Source organism: Ursus americanus, chromosome 9 (genome assembly GCF_024610735.1).
Source record: "Ursus americanus isolate L20-20 chromosome 9, mUrsAme1.1.p, whole genome shotgun sequence".
Taxonomy (NCBI): Eukaryota; Metazoa; Chordata; class Mammalia; order Carnivora; family Ursidae; genus Ursus; species Ursus americanus.
Genome location: NC_142135.1, coordinates 58,777,278 through 58,800,357, shown reverse-complemented (window position 1 = coordinate 58,800,357; position 23,080 = coordinate 58,777,278). Strand labels below are relative to the sequence as shown.

At 37.0% G+C, this 23,080-nt stretch overlaps 1 long non-coding RNA gene across 1 annotated transcript in view; it reads left to right on the top strand.

The window, feature by feature from the left end:
* The window catches only part of LOC148109474 (uncharacterized), a 52,390-nt gene that overhangs the window by 6,783 nt on the left and 22,527 nt on the right, over positions 1-23,080 (top strand). Inside the window, exon 2 of the long non-coding RNA XR_015725826.1 lies at positions 15,612-15,676. This is a non-coding gene — a long non-coding RNA (uncharacterized LOC148109474). The remainder of the gene's footprint in view (positions 1-15,611; positions 15,677-23,080) is intronic.

Here is a 23,080-nt window from a genome sequence, read left to right as displayed (position 1 = left end):
CAGATACGTAAGGATATGCTTCTGAAGAGAGATTTCGCGTAGGTTTGCCGTAATATTTTGGGAAACTTTAGCCTCTTGTGGCTGAGATCAGTTAGGTTCCCGCACCCTCGCACAGCTTTGTTTTGCTGGCTAAGCATGAGGAACAATATGTATCTCGCCAGCCTAGAAGTGACCAAGGCAAAATGGCCTATCGGGTCCTTCTCCCCGCCCACCGCCGAGAGTAGGGGGCTCATCCGTCAGCGGAGGGCACACCCATTCGCGCCTGTGTCATATTTGACAGCTGGAAGGGATCTGAGCGGCCTTGTAGCCGTCCAACCCTGCAGTGCTGCGGATGAAGAAACTGACATTCCCAGGGGTTAAGTGACCTGCCTAAGACGACACGGCTGTTATACCCAGCGTCTAGAATAGTGCCTGGCGCGAGGTTAGTCATCAGTCAGTATGTGTTCAGTGAATGAATACACAGCCAGGTGGTCGCAGACTCGGGAGCTGAAGCCAGGTCGGAATCCCGGTGCACCCCCTTTCACCGAAGTCTAAGCACATGCCAGGACGTTCTGCTCCCACCCCGCGCGCTCCAAGGCCCGGACACAGCGTTTCCAAACCCAGCTGCCCTTTGGAGGACAGATTCCGGAGAACCAAACGCTCTTCACCCTTCACCCTTCCGTACGGATTTCTGAGAATCGGCGGTCTCCAGCCCCCACTCCCACCTCGGTTTTCCATCTGCAGTTCTGGGCACTTCATGTGGTCAGCACCCTTTCCTTAGTATCAAAAACTGCCGCAGGCAAAAAGTTACAACGAGTGAAGCCTTTCCCCTCAGTATCCTCTCTCCTTTATGGCCGTCCCCCATTTTTTGGCGGCCTTCACAGCAGTCAAGTACAAACCATCCATTTCAAGGCAGGGGTGGAGCTTTGAAAGGTCGCCTGGAGAAGCTTTAGCATCACTCCCGCCAAACCCCCACCGTGAACGAATCATCTAAGTGGAAGAAAGCGTGCGTGCACTGCATCACAGCTTGAATCAAGACCACACCTCCACCCCAGACTCACTCCAAGCTCATTGTTGCCTTAGCTAATGCCTTGTAGAATTTCTGGGGCCCCCACTACAGTGGGGGAACCGTGGTTCCCGGCCACGGGAAGGAACGGGGTGAGGCGCGCGGCAAAGCGCGGAGAAACCTCGGCTGCTCAGCCCCGCCCCGCCGGTCTCGGGTTCCTTCTGCCAAGGCAGTAAACTGGCCGTGCTGGATGCAGACGGTGCCCAGCTGCCATTTACTGCAAAACACCTTTGCTAATGCGTTTGGGGAGGTCGTTATTCGTCAGCCAAGTGCTACCCGAAGACCCATAGCCCCCCCCCCCCCCCCGGCCCCAGGTAAAGACACCTCCTCTAGGAGGTAGATTCGGAAGTTTTCGGGAGGTAGAGAGTGATTCGGGGTATTTTCGAAATTTCGATTAGCAACTTAAAAAATCACAGTCTGACAGAAAAATGTTTGTAAAACTCGACACCCGTTGTGGGAGCACCTGCAGGAAAGGTGGATTCTCGCCTCTAACCTAGGGCTTGGCATAGGGAAGTGCAAGGGTCGTTGACTGAATTAAGTGTCAATGTTCGCAATAATATGGGTAAGGTTTTCTCCTCTGAGGAGCCCTCAGCAGCTACCATCTTCCCTCTTTCTAAGATTTTTGTGAGACCCAAGCACATAATTTCAATTTCATGATTCTCAGCCCGTCTGATACATGTACACTATGGATAGAATCTGACATAAGTGTTCCCTCAGACGTAGTTGTCAATATATCCTGAGATTAAATGCTCCATGTGATCAGGGAAACACGAACCCGTGCATATACTCATAATTACGGTATGTAAAGTAACATACAGTTTTTTGACAATGGAAAGGAACTGGCTTCTTAGCAACAAGATGACTGAGAGAGATGCTCTCAAATTTCTTCACCAACAATGAATTTGGGCAGTCTGTAATGTCTAGGATAGTAGTCACTGTAGCAGAGAAATCAAACAGTGAAACTATTCTTATGATGCAAGTTATTACTATTATTTTTTTAGATCTCCTACTGTATTGTTGTACCTGTGCTAACACAGGGTCCCCACATCTTTCCATTTTCTTATGTTAGGAAAAGTTCCAGAAAATATTGCAAATCATTCAGGAAAGAAAAAAATGAACAAGGGCATTTCTAAGACTAGCTGTAGATGTGTGCAAATCTCTCATTTTCCTGAGGTTAAGCCTTGTTTCCCTTTCTGTTGCAATTTAAACCTAAAAGAATATTTATAGGTAATCTTAAATTCTTGGTCCCACATCTCTCAACAAAGAGATTTTGTTTTGCCTCTACTGTATAAAACTAGAGGCAAGACATTTTGCAATAATGGGGTTTTCACTTTCACCTTTTAATGCCACACACTTTGTCTTCCTCGTATACTTCAAGCAGACATTGCCAATATGTGAACTGAAGCAATATAAAGAAATATCTCCCCTTGGCCAGCCAATCTGTGGAATCTGTGGGGAAGCACACCACTCTTAATTCCTCCAAGCTCCATCTGTGGGAATGATGAAACTCAGCCATTATGGAAGATTATGAGGTTAAATTAATTAGGTTCTTCCATTATACGCCAGTCTTCTGGAGATGGTTGCCATTTTCCCTTTAAATGTCATTATTTCTAGATCTAGTTAGCAGCTGATGCAATTGAAGAGGAGATAATGCAAATTTAACAATACAAATAACACTTTCTTTCATGTATGTTGAAAAATGCACGAAGGGAAGGACCAGCTAGTTGTACCTGTCTGCCATAAACAACCACTATAACTTGTACTTTGAAAGAATAAAATAAAAGCAGCCAGTGTGCACTTGGATTCTTCAGTGAATTCTTGAATCAATACTTTTGTTTCATGTTTTCATGTTCTCAGTAATGTTAACATATCCAGTTACAAACTCTTGCCAGTAAGAAAGAAAATATGCCCTGCCGTGCACCCTTCTAAACACTTTTAAAGAATCATGCTTTATTTTCATTTGGAATTATGATTCTGATTGTCTGCTGTATCTCTGCAATCTCCAATGGATAATGAGTAGACACACTTAATTCCCTACACTAATCACCTAAGTTGAAACCCAGGGTCACATTAGCAGACCCAATAACATCTCTGAACTTGTACAAAAGTGGACATATAGGCACAAAAATAGCACTAATTATGATATTTATTCTGCCACTGCAGAAACAGATCAGAAAAGACCGGTAGGCTAATGATCTATACAGCAAGTATTAAAAACAGATGTAATCCTGTTGCATTACAGAGTAAGAATGTATTAATAGGTGATAAACTGTACAATCCTAATAAAATAAGTGTAATATACTAATTTTCTGATTCTTTTCATTCTCTCAAGGATTATTTCATTAGTCATATAGTTAATAAAAACTTTGGTAATTCAATATCCACTATTTCTAGGACCGATATTTAAAAAGATCACAGATCATAGGTAAAAGCTCTTTTGTCCACAAATAACAGTTTTGTATTTTCAGTTTTTCCGTTTCCTATGGAATGAGAGGCACTGCAAAATATGATTCAGCTTATTAAAATTACAGCTCATTTACGTGTAGGAGGTCCAGGTACACCGTTGGACTTCTAATGCATTTGTGGATTTGCATTGACGTGTGGATGGGCGGTTCAGGCTGGCTTACCAGCCTGTCTTCAATTCAGAGATAAGCGAAACGCTGTGACGACGTCACTACTCCCTCCTCCACCCCGGGGTGCAGGTGTTTGGGCGGAGGGATACTTTGGCGCGCGTTGACTGTGCGCTGTATAGCCTCAGGGGATTCCAGATGAAGACAGCTGGCAGTCAGGGCTGCTTGGGTGCAAAGGGAGCGCGAGTACGCTGGTGACTCTAGGCTAAGGCACGCGCAGACAGCGACATCGCCAAAAGCTGCCTCTGATTCAAAATCTCAAATCCTTGCCCTAAATGCACATGAAAGCCTTTAGGTGGTATCAGTAGTCTGGTAATCTAAAAGTACAAATGTGTTTGGAACTGGGAATATCTCTGGTTTGTGGAAATTTACAGTTTAGGAAATGGTAATTGGGTTGAGAATAGGGAACAGAACAATTAAGCCTAAAAATTTGAACTGACTAAAATATCTTGTAAACAATGCATTTAAAATTTGCAGAGAGCCCAAAGTAGGTCACCAGCAATCAGAAAGCTATGCCTTCCCCGACCCCCATTCTTTTTTCCACCTTCTATCCTTTGCCGTGTTCCCAAATCAACATTTTCTTCACTTTCAAAAAGGAGAATCTAGATTTTGGAACGTTGAAATCTTTCTCCTGCCAGACCCCCTAGAGATAATATGGTACTAAAACTTAGGTAGTCAGATATGAGAGGGGGAGAGAGGAGAGACTTAATGTTTTAAAGGAGTTTGCCCCTCCTTTCTCACGCTTGCTCTCTTTGAGCGGAGGGAGGGGGAAACCGTAAAATTTTCTGCAGCACACACTATAAATTGCGTTTTGCTGAAAGTTTCAATACTTAATTTAAAGTCATAGGACATTCTTTTGACTACTTTAGCTCTTGCTGTTCATTTGGGAGAAAATCCAGGTGGCAAATTTAAGTAATTCAGTACAATTTTCCAGTGTCGCCTTGTTTAAGGCAAACATTTTGAGGGGAGCAGGTACTTTGAGACACAGATCAAAATCGGTTTTTGTTGAAATATGAAGCAATTAACATTCATTAAAATATTCATTAGTTCGGAATTTTAAAAAGGAGATTCAGTAGATCTGCAGAAGAGGAAATGAAATGGATGAGTCATCAAAAGTAGGATCCACTGTTAGTAAAGTTCTTCAGCATACCTTTGAACAATCTTATCTCTCAAGCAGTATTCAACCTTGGATGGGAGATCAACTCTTGATGCTTTTGTATTGTGAAACAGAGTTAACAAAGAACTAATCCAGCACTTCTGGAAAGGCAAGAAAAAATATGAATTCTGACACTCATAGGCATTAATCATTGTGAATTATTCTAAAAGGAAAACTATGATGACTCATTCAAGGAAAATTCTTAATCTTTTCTTATTTGTAACCTGCTAGGAAATACTTTCAATAATTGTGCTAACTGCTTTCTGATTCAGGCATATTTTTTCGTAAAATATGACATATTTTTCAAAAATAACCTATTATTTGAGCACATTTTAAAGAAATTCTGCAGAATGCACATGGAATTCACCTTGTTTTTAAAAACAGAAACAAAAATGATCCTAGTGTAGTTAATACTTTTTTTTCTTTTTTTCCACAAGAGATGTGATGAAACCAAGCCTCAGAACATTTTTTAATGTCGATAGAGCAGGTTTGAAAAAACTTGTCATATAAATCAAACTGTTCTGGGGGCAAAGCCGTGTTGTTTTTAAACCACAGAGTGGGTAACTGGGTGTGGTTATGCACATGGTTGAATGGTGAATGTATAGATTAAAATACGTTTTGCCACACTAGTTTCCAGAGGATTGTTTTGGCCTAGTGTTCCAAACCATGAGCCAAAACTTTGGTCAGTATTTTGACAACAGAGCCAGGAAAAACAAAAAAGGCTTAGCCTGTGAAAAAGAAATGAAGATGTAGTGAAGGAAAACAGTAGTCTCTCTGCCACTACCTTACTCAATCCATATGTGGGCTTAAACACAGGAAATACCCACCACTCACCGCAATCAAGCCAGAGGCTTGTGCATCAGAAAGTGCCTTGTGGAACTAATTGGACTCTATTAAGATTGTCATTGACATGGGAAAGCATTTTGAAATTTTAAATCAGAACATGCAATGTACATAGAAAAAGATAACAGTCACATTGTTGACTCAGGACTACAAATATAAGCATAATACACACACGGACGTGAAAGATTTGTATTGGTTATTCAGTGATGTACTGTATTAATTACCATTCAGGAGCATGTTTGTCTTCCTTCACTTTATATGTTTGCTTTTAATCTACAATCTTTCCAGAATGGGCAGATTTTACCGAGTATATTCTGGCACCACTTCATGAGCAGAGAAAATCCAAGCATTGCCAATTTAAAATGATAATCAACATAGTTCATGGTACTTGCCGTAATAGCAAAATTTACAGGAAAAAAAAAACATAGTTGGAAATAATGGAACTTCAAGGAACTTTTTCACTCATGATATTGGACAAAACACATACACTCTAAGTATTCAAGCTCACACACAGATTTAATTTTGCCAGCAAATCTTGGGAAAAGAGTATGCTACAGCATTTTTACTTCAGATATACTTAAAAATTATGCAAATATGGTGTATATGGGAACCTTATCCTCCCTTTGTTCTTGTCACAGTCCATCATATTATTACTTGAGGCCCTATAGTGGAACGTTTGTGCTTAGTTCTAGCAACTGTCTCAATGTTATAGTCACCAATCTTATTTGTTTTATAGATAAGGTTAACTTGTTGCTAATATTCTTGGGTCTAAAATCACCATTTGGTTTGCTTTCTTTAAAAAATATGATTTCCCAGTGTTATGAGGAACATGCTATATTTCATCTACCTAATTTTTTTGGAAGGCATTACATTGTATAGCCATTTGATTCAAAATTTCTTTTATTAGGGAGGGTGACAATAACCATAGCCATGATCTACTTCAGAAGACAACTGATGATAAACGTAGATAAGATAATTTCTTACCACATTTTTCAGTCCAATGTTTACTGCCATTTTTTAGTAGTAAGCTCCTTTATTTTGTTAGTTTCAAAATGTCTTCTTTGTCATGGGTCACTTCCAGTGTAGTTCAACATTTCTCCAATTTCAAAAACAAAATGATTGCAACTATGGAGGGTATATAATTTGTGTTCGTGAAACTTAGATTTACCATGAAGATATTGCCAAAGGAAAGGGGAAGCTGAACAAGCAACAAATAATTGGAAGGCTCTGATGCATGTGTGTGTGTGGGGGGGGGGGGGTTGGTGTGTTTAAATCATAATCCTACTGCTATGAAAACTAAAATCTTATCATTTGATTGCCAGGTTCTTTATATGAATTCTGAGATCTAATTCCAGATCTTTATATGAATTAACTTACTTAATCCTCACAACACTTCTCTGGAGTATGTGCATTTATTACTCCAATTTTATGAGTCGTAGTGAAGTAACTTGTCTGAAGTCACACAGCTAGAAATCAGAGCCTAAGTATTTTATCAAGAAATGATAAATCTCTGGGACAACTGTCTATACTAATCTAAAAAGTGTGCAGAAAATAATAAAATAATATCAAGTAAAAAGTGGGCAAATAAAAAATAGCCACCGTGGTAATATGTCAGTATATCAGTTTGATATAGGGTCATCTCTCCCCACCAACTACATTGTCTTTCATACATGCACATTACGTGAGCTCACATCATGCCAGTTTACAACCATAAAAGGGTCTCACTGAGAGAGAGAAGTTCTTCTCAGTGGGAAGGAAAAGTGCTAGATCATAAAAAAAGAGAAAGGAAGAACATTGATTATTTACATTTTCTAAAAGTAAAATAACTTTAATGGGGGTGGAATTAAGGAGGAAGAAGGGTACTGGAGAAAGAGCTTTGCCTTGAAGTCAAGCAAAGCCGTGGTCTTGTACAGGGCTAGGGCCTCAATTTCTCCATCTGCAAAATGGAGGCAGTACCAAGCCACAGGATTTTGAGTATGATGGGTGGCAATCTCATCTTGGGAAATGTGGGAGCAGACAGGTTTATGGCAGATGCTCTTCAATCAGACAACTGGGTCGGATTCCTAACTCTGTAAGACTGAGGAGAGTCCTCTTTTCAGCTTTCATTTCATCTTGTAAAGTGGTTGTGAAGACAAAAACCTTACAACAGTGTATTGAGAATTAAGTTAGGTAATGTAGATTAGGCACTTAGAATTAGAATGTAGATTAGGCACTTAGAATTCTCGGCATAGAGTAGATGCTCAGTGAGTACCAATTATTTGAGAAAGAGTAAAACAAGATCAATAGAATTTGAATCCCCATGCCCTTTCTCATCCCTTAAAAAAAAAAAAAAGCCCGAATAACAAATTTCTCTTTTCCATGTAGCAAAAGCCTGGATTCTACATATCTTGTTTTTTTTTTCCCCCTGTCCTTTTTATATTTGAACATCAGTTTTTTCATCTATAAAATGGGTATATTTCCACCCTTAACTCAGTAGTGGCAAACTCTTACAATATCACTAGAACATCTTTAGATGGAATTGAATTTCTTGAGATTGCACCTCTATGGTACTGCACATAAAAATTATTAATGAACTGACATGTAGTGAGACATGAGCTATCATTTTGTTAGGCCACATTCTTAACCCCAGAAACTCAGGGGGTAATTTTGCTTCATTGGCTTGAATAGGATGATAATTTATCCAAACAGATTTAATTCTAAAAAGTAATCTTTCCTTATTTTAAAACCAATTGTGTGTATGAATAATTTTCATGCAATAACTTACAAGTGCCAGTGGGAAATATAAGTGAAAGAAAATATAAAAATATTTCCAGACTTAAAGGCAAGACTGTCAGTTGAGAATGTTGTGGGTGACAGTTACACTGTAAGTCACCAAGAAAAGATCAAGGCACTTTGGACAGTACCTCTGTGTTCTTTATGTCCTGACCTTTGTTATAGCAGACTTAGAGTGATCTTGACTAAAAATCACCCCTGAGGGTACAATGAAATTTGCTCGTTAAACCATTTTAGTGTTTTTCCTGGATATCATGCATAACATGCTGCTGTCTCTCTGTGGTGGAACCAAAAGCTAATAGCTTTTACTGATTCTGCAGATAAATATCATATGTCACCACTCATTAAAAACCTGTTCTAAAACTCAAGTTCCCATTAATCAACACTGTCTCTATTTTCAAATCATTAATGCAAAAAATAACACTCAAAAATACTTATAAAGAATCCACAATTAGTTATGGATAGAAAGTTTTAACTTGAATATTATAAACTAATTTTATGAATTTGTATTTGGCTCCTACATATTTTGTTTCTTTCGAAATATAGTGCTAAGTACTGTCCTATAGCTCAGTTATCTATAAGTAACCTGATTATATTTTTTATTTTCCAAACCAGGATACTTTTGAAAGTGTTGTCTAGAACAACAGGAATTGTCCTGGGAATAGAGGGAGGGAAAGTCACCCTATTGATAAGCATAAATTTAATCAACCAAGGATTTAATTCTGTAGATTATAGAATAAATTGGTAGTTTCATGAAAAAAAAAAAATCCACGATTTTTATCAAATAATACCCATATTGATACCACAGCATATTGAAAACAAATGTGCAAGGATCTTTAAAACCTAATAATTTTTTAAAATTATCTAGTGAATTGCCAGAAATCCACACTATTTTAGACTATTACTGATCTTTGGATCAAATTACATGCGCCATTTTTGTTTTCATTAACAGGTCTTAGGGTTTTTTTGTTTTGTTTTGTTAAGATTTTATTTATTTATCTGAGAGAGCAAACAAGCAGGGGGGAGGAGCAGAGGAAGAGGGAGAAGCAGACTCCCTGCTGAGCAGGGAGCAGATGCCTAATCAACTAAGCCACCCAGGTGCCCCTAACAGGTCTTAGTTTTGAGAACAGGTATGCACAATCAAAAAGAAAATAAATGTCCTAGAGAATAAATCTTGTTTTTTTCTTTATGCATTATATCTCTGGCTTTTAAAACAGTATGTTGTGCTTATGAGATATTTATTAAATATCAGTTGAATAAATGAAAAAGTGAATTAAGATATTTCTCATTAATCTGGGGCTCTCTGGATAGCTTAGACCTAATCAACAAATGAAAGCATTTTCTTATTCCAAATTTCTATTTAAAAAGACCACATTCTACCTCTTTTTGGAAGGTACACATTTGTAAGTATGGCCATATTGTTTACTAAAAAACCAAACCATCATGAGCACGTTACTAAGAGAAATCACACAAATGATTCCAAAGACACAGAAATGTCACTTCAGCAAAATGAGCGCCTTTGCTGTTTTATCTTAAGGGAGCCATTTTTATGTGTAACATGTTCCTTCAAATTCTTGAGGAAAAGAAATACCTAATAATGTCCTTTTCTTCTTTACTGTTGAGACAGTTATTTAGTGACAGTATTTTTTCCCCATATTTAGACACTTTGGATACCACAACGAATTTCATTTTCCAGAAAATAACCAGGAATTTTTGCTATGCTTTATTTAAGAAGCATCATGTTCAGACAATACAAATATTTGATGATGCCTTATCACCCTAGGGTCTCAAGGCTGGAAGGCAACCCGGAAGCTATATGGTATACACACTTGGCCCTCCCTCTTCCACTCTACAGTCATTCCCCAAATGTCCTATACGTTTTTGTCCTTGACCCAGATCTGAGGCTTGGGGAACAGAGAAGCTGCTTTCATGAAGCATGGACAAGGAGTTGTCTCTTTTCTAAAACCTCACACTACTCAGGAGTGGTCTTTCTCCCCACTGCTCCTTTCAGATTATTAGTGACTTACTGTTTGAAGCCCACGCCATTTCACTAAGCCATTCTCCTAACCTCTCAGCCAATGAAAGACCTTGGCTTATGCTCCTTCTCTCTACCCAAAGCCTGCCGTCAACTTGAGTTACTTCAGTACCCAGAGGTCAACTGCCATCACTAAGGACTTTCAGTTCTTCCCTCTGCCTCGCCTCACTCTCCACTCCACTTCAGTCACTCAGGGAACAGCCTCACCTCAGACACTGTCATCTGCATTTTCTCCACCTCTAATATCACTAGTTTTTGAGCCCATATATGACCACAGCCCTCCTGTTTTCAGTTTGTTTGCTCATGTACTCCACGCCATCATGCTTCTTTCATCTCACTTGGAACCTTTGGTCACTGACCATTTTACTTTATACAAATATATTAGCCTTTGCTGTTTTTATTTCAGTCCTATCTGAATTAGAGCTTACAGGTCATCATTCCAGCAGTAAAAACAATCTTTCCAATGACCTGAAGTTCCTCTAACCTTTGACTTTGACTCTATTTACTCACAAATCATTAAATTTGGTGAGCCCAAGCATTTACCTCCTCTGAGTCATATAACATGGCAGCTTGGTTATATTGCATTCATGACCCAATGGGGTCTCACAATGCTGCACTAAATTAGTTCAATCATTAAATCAAATCAAATCAAATCAAATCACTTTCTTATTCTTCTTAAACCTCTGGTCTTGTACCTCTGCCCCTTCCCTAGTACATTACCTCACCTCCTAAGTTACAGAGAAAATACAAAGGACCAAAGAGGAACCTTCTCATGTTTTGAATCAACACCAAATATACAAAATTATCTTTTTTTTAAAGATTTCATTTATATTTTGAACAGAGAGAGAGACAGTGAGAGAGGAAACACAAGCAGGGGGAGTGGGAGAAGGAGAAGCAGGCTTCCCACTGAGCAGGGAGCCCTATGCAGGCCTGATGTGGCGCTCTATGTGGGGCCTGATCCCAGGACCCTGGGATCATGACCTGAGCTGAAGGCAGACGCTTAACGCCTGAGCCACCCAGGCACCCCATACAAAAGTATCTTTATCCAGATCCATTCTATATTTCTTCTCTATTTCAAAATAAAATCTGACTTTTTTTTTTCTGACTTTTAACCTAGAGCTAAATCCCTTACAATTTAGGAAGCTACTGCAGTTATATAAGTGGAACGTGACATTGCCTCAGAGTAGGTAGTGATAATTGGTTATATTTGGGATATATTTGGACAGAAGAACCCATAGCACCTCATTATGGATAAAACATGGATGTGATATAAAAGAAAGAAAAAAATCAAGATTCACCCCTGTGGGTTATGCTTGGGCTGTGGTGGATTAGAATTTATCAGACCATGCACCAAGAACTAGAGAAGCCGAATAAACTATTAGACACACCGGAATACAGGCATCATAGAACTACCAAGTCAGCCAAAATATGAGGTTCCAGGAACCACTCTTCTCCCAAAAAAAAGAGTACAGAGAGTGAGCCCAACATTCAGTGCTGCTTTCCACCTTGTGATATTTACAGATCCACATGTGGTAACACAGAAGCGGACAAGCTGAGCAGAACTCTCAGGACTGTCATGGGGTTAGTAAGACAAAAATGGGAGTTCAAGGCTCATCAAGATGGAGGGACCCTGGAAAACACCTCAGATGTTCTGTTGAGACCACTGACGGGATAGACCCCATAAGTAAATGTGAACTATAAGTGGACCAGACTTCCAAAGACTGAAAATCAAATCACAATCAGCTCAAAGCCTAATTTCTTTAAGATTTTCTCGTATTTCCTGCTCTCTGGAGGAAAATAACATCATCCAGAGTCTCAAACTTCTGATATTCAATAAAAAATAAGCAAGCATATCAAAGAACATGACTAAATAAGTTAAAACCAAGAAAATCACAGAATAAAAACAGATAATCATTGGCAATGACAGTTATCTGGGTATCTGACATGAATTTAAAACAAAACGAAACGAAACGAAACCAAAAACATTGGCCTGGGGTGCCTGGGTAGCTCAGTCAGTTAAATAGCCAACTCTTGATTTTGGCTCAGGTTATGATCTCAGGGTTGTGGGACTGGGCCCTGTGTCAAGCTCTGCACTCAGCTGGGAGTCTGCTTGAGATTCCCTTCCTCTCCCTCTCCCTCTCCCTCTGCCCCTCCCACTCTCTCTCTAAAATAAATAAATAAATAAATCTTAAAAAAACCCATTGTCATTAATATGCTCAAAAAATAGAGGACTAGATTGTGAAGTTCAGTAGATAGCCAAATATAATGAAGTATTAAATAGAAATTCTAAGGGTAAAAAATAAAATAATCAAAATTAAAGACTTAATAGTTGAGTTTAACTGTACATTAGACACAGCCAGAAGAGGATTAATGAACTGAAAGATAAGTTAAAAGAAATGAAGCATAAAAAAGCAAAAGTATGGAAAATATGTAAGAGATATGTGAAACCTGGTTGAAAGGTTTAGCATATTGGTTTTGGAGTCCCAGAGGGAAGGAAAAGAAAATGGAGCCAATGCCATATTTGAAAATATGGAAGTAAAAAATTTTCCAAAGCTGGCAAAAACCACAAAGTTATAAATGCTATAATGATACATGAATTTTTGGTCTGAAAGCTGGGGCAAATGATAATGCCATTTATTAAATACATGTAACACTGAGGAGGAGAAACTTGAATGGGCTGGGATTAGAGGAATCAAGAATTCAGTTTTGGACATGTTAATGTCAAGATGGCTCTTAGATATTCTTGTAAAAATGTTGCATAAGCAATTTGATATAGAACAAATGTATGAAAAAATCAGAACCCATAGGTTTTTATTCTATTTCTACCTACCAGGAGGCTTTTTGACTGTAGTTAAATTACTGTCATTTCCTTTCTCTAAGAACGGCTTCTCATTTTTTATTAGGGATAAAAACTTCATTAGGCTACAAGACCACTTGAGTACTTAATGTTCTGTTGAATATGTATACAATACTCTTTGAAATTAAACCAGTCAAAATATAATACTTACAGAATTCACAAAAATATGAAAAGTAAATATTTAGATTTAAGATCTGATGAATAATATTTGACAGTCAGGATGGATGTATATGTTATTTAAAACGGGAGGAGAGCACCCAGAAAGTAGACATAAAGAAGATAAATTTTCCAGAGGTTTAGCTCTGCACACTGATAATAGGATCCAGTTCAAGGAAGAGATTCCAGCAAATGAGCCTAGAGAAGGAGTAACTAGTTGAGATGGGAGAAATTTCAAGAGAGTGGGAAGTCTCAGAAATCACGTAAATAAAATAAGTTTTGACCATTAATACTAGATGCTACTGAAATTCTGGGGTGAAAACTGGGAATCAATGATCGGAATTACAGATTTGGGAGTTACTGGTGACCTTGAGAAGGGCTGGTTTAGTGAAGTGATAGGGATGAAATTGTGATTTGAATGGGTTCATGAGAAAATGAGAGATTTGTGCTTCTGATAATGGTATCAGGTCCTTTATTTCCTTCCTAGGTCCTTTATTTCCTTACCCCAGGAAAACTTAAAAATCTGGATGAAATATTTGTAAAATCTTCTCAAATCATTAAAGAGCTAAAAAAAGTATTGAGTAACTGCAAGAATAAGAAGGAGAAGGAGGTGTGAATCCAGGGAAGGGAGTCTGTAATATGGGGTTGTTTTTGTTCTGAGGGTATTTGTAAACTATGAAAATGTGGCTGAGAGAGTAATCAGTATATCTAGTAGTTTCAACAAATTGGGGAGCCAAAATTTTAGTCTAGAGCCTTCTAAGGGAGAGTGTTGGTAAACCACCATGTGCTTTGAGTTAGTGCCCTGAAGGGAAGCACACTAAAAAAGAGAAAAGAAGGAAAAGTAAAACAGTTTCCACACTGACTGCTGTACTTAATTAATCTCCTTAGTCCAGAAAAATCTTGAGCCCTGAATTAAATTGAAATGATCCCAGATTGTTATTTTTCTCATGTATTTGATGGAAGAAAAAACCCAAACCAAAAACCTCTTACATGGATAGATGGATAGATATGTGATAAGGAAAGTGTATTAAATGTGAAAGGTAGAGATTTAGTAGTGAATATAGAAATGTTCGCTATAAAACTTTTCAAAATTTTCAGTAATTTTGAACATTAAAAAAATTAAATATTGGCAAAAGATGACTGTTGTCTATAGAGGAAAGAAATGTTAGCTTAGGTCTCAGATCATGTTCCAAAATTATTTTTTAAATATAATGTCCACCAAAAAATCAAATACAATGAGACATACAAAGAGTTAAGACAACAGGAACAAGAACAAGCAGAGACAACAGATAGAGACCTACAGATACTCCACCTGGTGGAGGTACCAGACACAGACTGTAAGCAACCATGGTTGCTATGTTTAGAGATCAGAGCTCACCTTAAACTCAGCAAGAAGTTTTAAATTAAGGCATGATATTGCATATGTGAAATGAACACATTGAATTTTTGAAACTGAAAATTATAATCACTAAAATTGATAACACAATAGCTGAATTTAAGAGCAAAATAAACTTAGCAAAAGAGAGAAACAGTAAACTTGATAACTAAGAATAAACTGTACGTAATAAAGCATGGATTAACAAAAAGATAAGAAATACATGAAAGATAGTGAGGGAGAATTCAGTGAGTTGCTCTCACACATATTCAGTTGGGGACCCAGAAGTGGAGAAGAAGAGTGTAGAAGGTACAATATTTAAAGTGATTATGGATTTAAAATTTTTTAAAGGTGATGAAAATTACCAGTCCACAGAATTTAAAAGTTTAGCAAATCTGAAGTCATAAAAAATAAGAAGAAATCCATGCCTTGATACATCATAGAGAAACTGCCAAAAACCAAAGACAAAGAGAAAATCTTAAAAGTAGCAGGTGTGGCTCTGGTACAGGGCAGATTACTCCCCAGGAGTAGCATTAGACTGATAGCTACTTCTCAATAGCAACAAAGCTAGAAGATTGGGGAGTAATACCAGTAATATATGAAAAGTCCCCCTGCCAACCTATTCTTTATCCAGTAAAAAATTATTTCAGGAATGAAGGTGATACAAAATATTTTCAAACAGAAAATGAGAACAATTGCCACCAGAAGATCTGCATTAAAATAAATACTTTTTTTTTTCCAGACAGAAGAAAAAGGATTCCAGTCAGAAGATAAGAGATGGAGAGGAACAAAAATGATAAAATGCAGGTAAATGTAAATGAATACTGACTGTATAAAACAAAAATAACAATGTACTGTGAGAATAAAATTATACAGAGAATTAAGATACATAATAGTTACCTAAACAGGGAGGACAATAAATTAAATTCTTGCTTTGTCCAGAGTAAGGGTAAGAGTATCAATTAACATGATACATTTTTTACTGTATAAGTTTTCTTTATTGTTTCCTTCTTATACATGCAATATCTTTAGGACTCTTTCTGAAAAATGGTTTTATTGAAGTATAACTGACATACAGTGAACTGACAAATTGTGTAAGATTTGACATGTATATACACCCATGAAACAGTCATCACAATCAAGATAATGAACACACACATGCACCCCGACAGTTTCTTTGTGCTTTTTGTAATCTCTTCCACCCTCGCATTCCCAGGCCACTACTGATCTGCTTGCTATCACTATAGGTTAGCATTCACTGGATATTTATATAATTTATATATATTTATATATATTTATATAAATGAAACCATGCAGTATATCCCCCTTTCCTCTGACTCTTTTCACTTAGCATAATTATTTTAAGATTTATCCATGTTGCATGAAACAGTAGTTTTTTGATTGATGACTTGTAGTCTATTGCATGGATATAGGACAATTTGTTTATGAATTCACCTATTGATAATTCTTGGCTATTTCATATAAAGTTGCTATGAACATTTGTTTACTACTCTTAGTATTTAGCACAGTACATACTATAAAGTATATACTTAGCTTAAAGTACATATATGTTTTCATTTATCTTGAGTAAATGAAATTCCACCTAGAAGTAGAATGGGTGGGTAATATGGTACATATATGTTTAACTAAAAACAAAACAAAACAAAACAAAAAAACAAAACAAAACAAAAAAAACCTGACAAACTAATTTCTAAAGTTGTACCATTTTATATTCTGCAGTTTCACATTGGAGTTTTAACTCCTCCATATATTCACTAACACATAGTAAGATCAGTCTTTAATTTTAAACCTTCTAATAGGTGTGTAATGATACCTCATTGTGACCTTAATTTGCATTTCTGTAGTGACTAAGTTGACCATCTTTTCATGTATTTATTTACTATCTGTATATCTTCTTTGTTGAGGGGTCTGCTCAAATCTTCTATTTTTAAAATTTAACCATTTTCTTATTGAGTTTGAGAGTTCTCTATATTTTCAGGAAACAACTTTGATTTTGTTTGTTTGTTTTTTAGATATGTGATTTGTAAATATTTTCTTTCAGTCTGTAGCTTATTTTCAATATCTTAACAGTGTCTTTCAAATAGCAGAGTTCTTGGGATGCCAGGGTGGCTCAGTCAGTTAAGCCTCTGCCTTTGGCTCAGGTCATGACTTCCAGGTCCTGGGATTGAGCCCTGCATTGGGCTCCCTGCTTAGCAGGGAGTCTGCTTTTCCTTCTCCCTTTCCCCCTCTCCACCCCCAGTCAGGCTCTCTGTATCTTAAATAATAAATAAAAACTTTAAAAAAACAAAATAAAATAAAAAACTCATTTAAGAAAACCAATAGCATAGTTCTTCATTTTATTTACTTATTTTGATTTTAAGAGATTTTATTTATTTATTTGAGAGAGATAGAGAGAGTGAGAGAGAGAGAGGAGGCATAAGCGGGAGTGGGGGAATAAGGGGGGGGAGTAAGGAGGGGGAGCATCAGAGGGAGAAGCAGACTCTTTGCTGAGAAGGGAGCCCAATGCGGGGCTTGATTTCAGGATCTGGAGATATAACCTGAGCAAAGGCAGATGCTTAACTGACTCAGCCACCCAGGTGTGGGCACAGTTCTTTATTTTAATGAAGTTCGACTTATCAATTTATTCTTTTATGGATAATGCTTTGTTATCATATCTAAGAAATCTTACATAGAGAGAATTTGTTTCTTGTAGGAAGTACACACTCGAATATTGTTTTTTTATCTAATTTGACAATCTGCAACTTTAAATTGAAGTGTTTAGACCATTTACATTTAATGTGATTATTTATGTGGTTGGGTTTAAATCTACATTTTATTATTTGTTTTCTATTTGTCCCATGCAGAACTGACTATATAATTTGTGTGGTCCAGTGGAACATGAAATTGTGGGGTCTTTGTTTATAAATTATTTTTTCAAAATGGTAACAATAGAGCATTAATCCAAATTCAGTTCCCTTCTAAGTGCAAGGCCTCAAATAACTGAACAGGTCAGATGCCTATCAGCCTGGTTCTGCTCCCATCTGTTCTTTCTTCTTTGTTTTTTTTCCCCCCTATTCTTTTTGGATTGAATGATTTTTTTTTTTAATGAATTCAACTCTATTGTTGACCTGTAACTATAATTCTTTGCTCTGTTATTCCAGTGGTTGCTTTATATGTTATATATATGTATAACATATACTGTTGTAAGGTTTGTAGTGTGTGTGTGTATATATATATACTATATATGTATAATCTTACAACTGTATAGATACTATATATATATACATGTGTATATATACTATATATGTATAACCTTACAACAGTATACTTCCATTTCTCCTATTCTACTATTTGCTGCATTTATTTTACTTTTGTATATGCTTCAAACCCATAATACATTGTTATTATTTTGCTTTAAACAGTTTATTATCTTTTAAGGATGTTTAACAAGCAAAAAGTATTTATGTTTACCCATGTAGTTACCATTTCTGATTCTTTTCATTCTTTTGTGTAGATACAGGTTTTCATCTGGTATTTTCTTTCTGCCTTAATCGCTTTCCTTAATATATTTTTTTAGTGCAGGTCTGTTGTCATATTTAACTTTGCTCCTCTCTCTTCTTTTTTTTCTGCTTGCTTGTAAGATTTTCTCTTTATCACTCAGATCACAATTTGATTATGATGTTTCTTGTGTTTGGTGGTGTTGAACTTCAAGAATTTGTGGATTAACAGTTTTTATCAAATTTTAAATTTTTTTGGCCATGATTTTCCCAGTATTTCTTCTTTCCCCTTTCCTCTTTCTTCCCTGAAGAGGTGCCAATATCATGTACATTAGGCTGCAGAAAGTTGTCCTAAAGTTTAATGACCACTGATCCTCTGTACTTTTTTTCAGTTTTTTTTTTTCAATTACATGTTGGATGGTTTTTATTGTTATGTCTCCAGTTTTACTTATGTTTTCTTCTGCAATGTCTAAACTGGCATTAATCTAATATAGTGTATTTTTTTTCTCAATCATTGTGATTTTTATTTAAAGAAGCTTCATTTGTGTTTTTTAGATTTTTCCTGTTTTAACATGTTCAGTTTTTCCTCTAAGTAATAACTATTTTAATGTACTTTTCTATTAATTCTATCATTTGTGTCATATCAGAGTGAGGTTCAATTGATTGTTTTTTCTCCTCATTATGGGTTATATTTTTCCATTTCTTTTCATGCCCAGTGACTTTTTATTGTATGCCAATCACTGGGTATTTTACCTTTTGGGGTACTAGATATTTTTGCATTTTTATAAATTTTCTTGAGTATTATTCTGGGATGTGGTTAAGTTATTTGAAATCAGATTTTTGTGGTCTTGTTTTAGCCTTTGTTACGTGGGACAAGAGCAGCATCTAGCCTATGGTAATTTGTCCCCAGTATTGAGGCGCGACTCTTTTTAGTAATTAAATGATTCACAAATTTGAGATTTTCCACTCTGGCATGGTACATCATGCAGGGCCACGTGGGAAAGCACCAGGGTGAGTCAGGAAGCCAAAGGAGTGTGAGGAATCATGGGCAAAAGTCTTTACTGTGGCTTTCATGGGAGGGAATAAGTGAAGCAAAGTAAACTGCTGAACAGGTTTAGGATTGAATAGTTTGAATAATTACGGTGGGCTCTGGGCTAGAGGAGCATTCCTTAGTTGTCTGATACCTGGACCTGGGGTAATTAGGACAGAGAAATACTGTCTTCTCAAGTGTTCAGTAGAAGAGATAGTTGAGGGTTTGGGCTCTATTGGTTGGTTTGCATATAAAAGGTATGCTTGCAGGGGATTCATTTGCTATTTATAGGAATTGACTAGCTGGCCCTGGGAGGGATAGTCTCTTGCAGTCAGGGAAACCCCAGATTCCAGTACATCAAGAATACAGAAAATAAGAAAATAGAATTAATACAGGAGCAGAGACTATTCCTGTCGTCAGTGATCTGGGGGCACTCCCCTCTCACATTTTGGGCAGTTCTTTCCTCAGCCTTGGGTAGTTTCCTCATAGGCACTCAAGAGCATACTGGAGACAAATTTTTGCCTATCTCCAGAGCTCCTCCTCCGTGCAATTCTCTCCTCTTTGATACTCTGTCTTATGGGCCCTAACAACTTTTGCTCCCCTCCACTCTTTGATCCACCTCTACCCTTAGAAATACACCTAGCTTTCCTTCAGATCCCTCTCTTTGCACCACAGCCTGTATTGCTTTCTCCAGGCACTAAGCAGAGGTAATTGCAAGGTTCACCTCATTGACTTCTTGCCTGTCAGGGATCACATGCCTTAGGTTACTTACGTCCAATATCTTCAGAAATTTTTGTAATATATATATTTCATCTGGTTTTTCAGTTGTTTCAGGTCAGAGGATAAATCAAGTCTTTCTTACCCAATTTTGGATGGAAGCAGAAATCTAACATCAGATTTTGATGAGTCAGGGGTACATACTATAATTTCTAGGATAAGAACTAATAAAATATCCAAAAAACCCATGCAATCTCCAAATCAATAAAGAAATTACATTGGAAAAAATAATCTAAACTAAGGCAAGAATGGAGTGAAAAAGTAATAAAGACTAAGCAAAAACAAATAGCCATAGTAATCAGGGTGGACTTATATCACATTAAAATGATGCTACATTAAAAATTGCATTAGTAATTAAAAATGAAGTATACCAAATGATGCAATGAAAAGATGAAGATTATACTGCATTAAATGAAACCCAACCATATGCCATATATATAAGTATATACATGTGTATATGGTTGCCATATATATATGACAAAAAACAAAGGTCGAGAATAAATAGCCTAACATTTATCTCATGTAGTTAGAAAAAGAACTTCAACTCAACCCAAAAAGAAGAAGGAAGTGATAAAATAAGACCAGATATTAATGAAATAACTATAATGAAAAAAAGGCTAAAAGATCTATAGCTATTAAAGAAGTTAAATCTGTAATTTTGAACCTGCAACAATAACCAAATCAAACCAAACCAAACAACCCTCTGGGACTGGATGGATCAGGGCAAACTCTACAATTTAAGGAAGCACTAAGGCACAAACTTTTTTAGAGAATTGAAAAAGAGGAAGCACTTCCGATCTCCTTTTTAAGAGGCCAGCATAACCTTAACATTTAAGCCTGATGAAAGTATTAGAGGAATAATTAAGGCTGATTTTATTTAAGATAATAGATTAAAAAAATATTCTACACAAAATACGTGTAAGCAGAATCTGACAATACATAAATTAGACAATAGATTATGACCCAACTGTGATGGGTATTAAGGAGGGCAAATATTGCATGGTGCACTGGGTGTTATATGCAAATAATGAATCATGGAACATTGCATCAAAAACCGGGGATGTACTGTATGGTGACTAATATAACAAAATAAAAATTATAAAAAAAAAGATTATGACTCAACTGGATTGGTTCCAGGAATACAATGTTGATTCAACATTTGTAAACTATATTGGGGCAGGTTTGTCATATTCCTTTAAAGAAATGAGGGAGAAAAATGATATGGCTATTTCAAAAGATGCAGAAAAAATATTTAATAAAATTCTTATTCATGTATGATAAATATTCTTAGCAAACTAGGAATAGAAGGGAACCTCCTTATCTATAAAACACCTGCAGCTAATATCACACTGTGGACCACATGATCAATAGGAGTTGGCAGTGTGATATAGCTTGACCCAGTCTTAAAAGGAAGCACAGTGCTTTGCTCAAGGAAGGTTAAGTCCTGCTATACCCTGCTTAGGTCAGAAACACCTGGGATATTGTGCTGGTTTCTTGGGGCCTGGGTCTACCAGGAACATTGGTAAACTGAAGAAACCCAGAAAAGATAATGAATGCCATAAATCATGGTAAGTGTGCAATGGTGGAAACAACTAAAAAGAAGACTTAACAAGTAGCCAGTGTTTCCTAGGGAGGAGCTCTAAACTTACTTTGAGCGTCTAGGGGAAAGTGTAATTGGTACTAGAGGACAGCAGTTAAAGATAGATGCACTTAGGAACTGCACAAGGAAGAGCTTTTTAACAAGTAAAACTCTGAAAATGAGAACCATCTGCTAAGTTCTCTGATGTTGTTAGTGTTTATTAAGAAGCTGGATGAGCCTTCAGCAAGGACATTACAGAAAGGATTGGGTTGAATTAGCAACATCTAAAATGACTTCTAACCCCAAGATTCTATAATTCAATAATCATAGATCAGAATTTTAATGCTTTTTACAAAAAGGCCGTTGCAAGCTTACAACATGATGCTTACAGCAGCAAACACAACATCCACACCAGAATAGTTCCAAGTGTTAATTGCTTTGTATTTCTTTTCTGAATTTTGTTAGAAATCACTGATAAGTCTCTAAAGGGATATTTTGCTCATCTTGTCATTGGTAAACTCTGAAGACATTTCAGTTAGACTCTAGGTCAGTCACCAGAATGTTGCATAGGGTACAGGTATCCCCCGCTTTTTCAAAGTTCATGTTATGCCACTTTCCTTTTATAAAGACCTACACTAGTACCCGCTTTTGCTAAGCAAAAGAAATCTGAAGAGGATTTTGCCTTTTACTAAAAAAAGGCAAAAAGCAAAAATAGTGTTTCTTCAACGTTTGTTTTGCAGCAAGGCAGCCCACACCGAGCCCAGGGAGAGTGGCGCCGCCAAGCTCCTTCCCCTGGAACTACACTCAGCCCCTGGGCAGCGAGCCGCCATAGCTTTGAACTGTGTCTGAGCGTCTGTGCTCTATCTCAGTTTATTTTGTGCATCCATTAGCGATGTGTGTCTGAAAGTATCCGAAAAGCCTAAGAGAGGTGTTTGGTTTTTTTTTTTAAGTCTGGGAATTCTCAAAAATGTTTCCATATAAATTAATGGTAATTACTTCTTCCCTATATGCCATTTCAGCTCATGAAAGGTTTCACAGGAATGCTGTACTTTTGGAGAGTGGGGAAAACATGTAATTGAAAGTCCATCACTTAGCCTCTACTTTTGGTGTGAGGATACTTAATGAATGGAAAACTCGAGGAAGTTAAACTGTTTCTCAATATCCCTGGATTTGCTCATGATTTCTTAAACTTCTCTCATCCGTTATACTCCATTTGCATATCATGTTTCTTCTTTTGAAACTGGCTTTATTTCTACACTGCCTTTCATAGTTCACCCTAATTTAACACATTTTAAATTAAATAACAGCAAAAACAGCATTTAAACAAA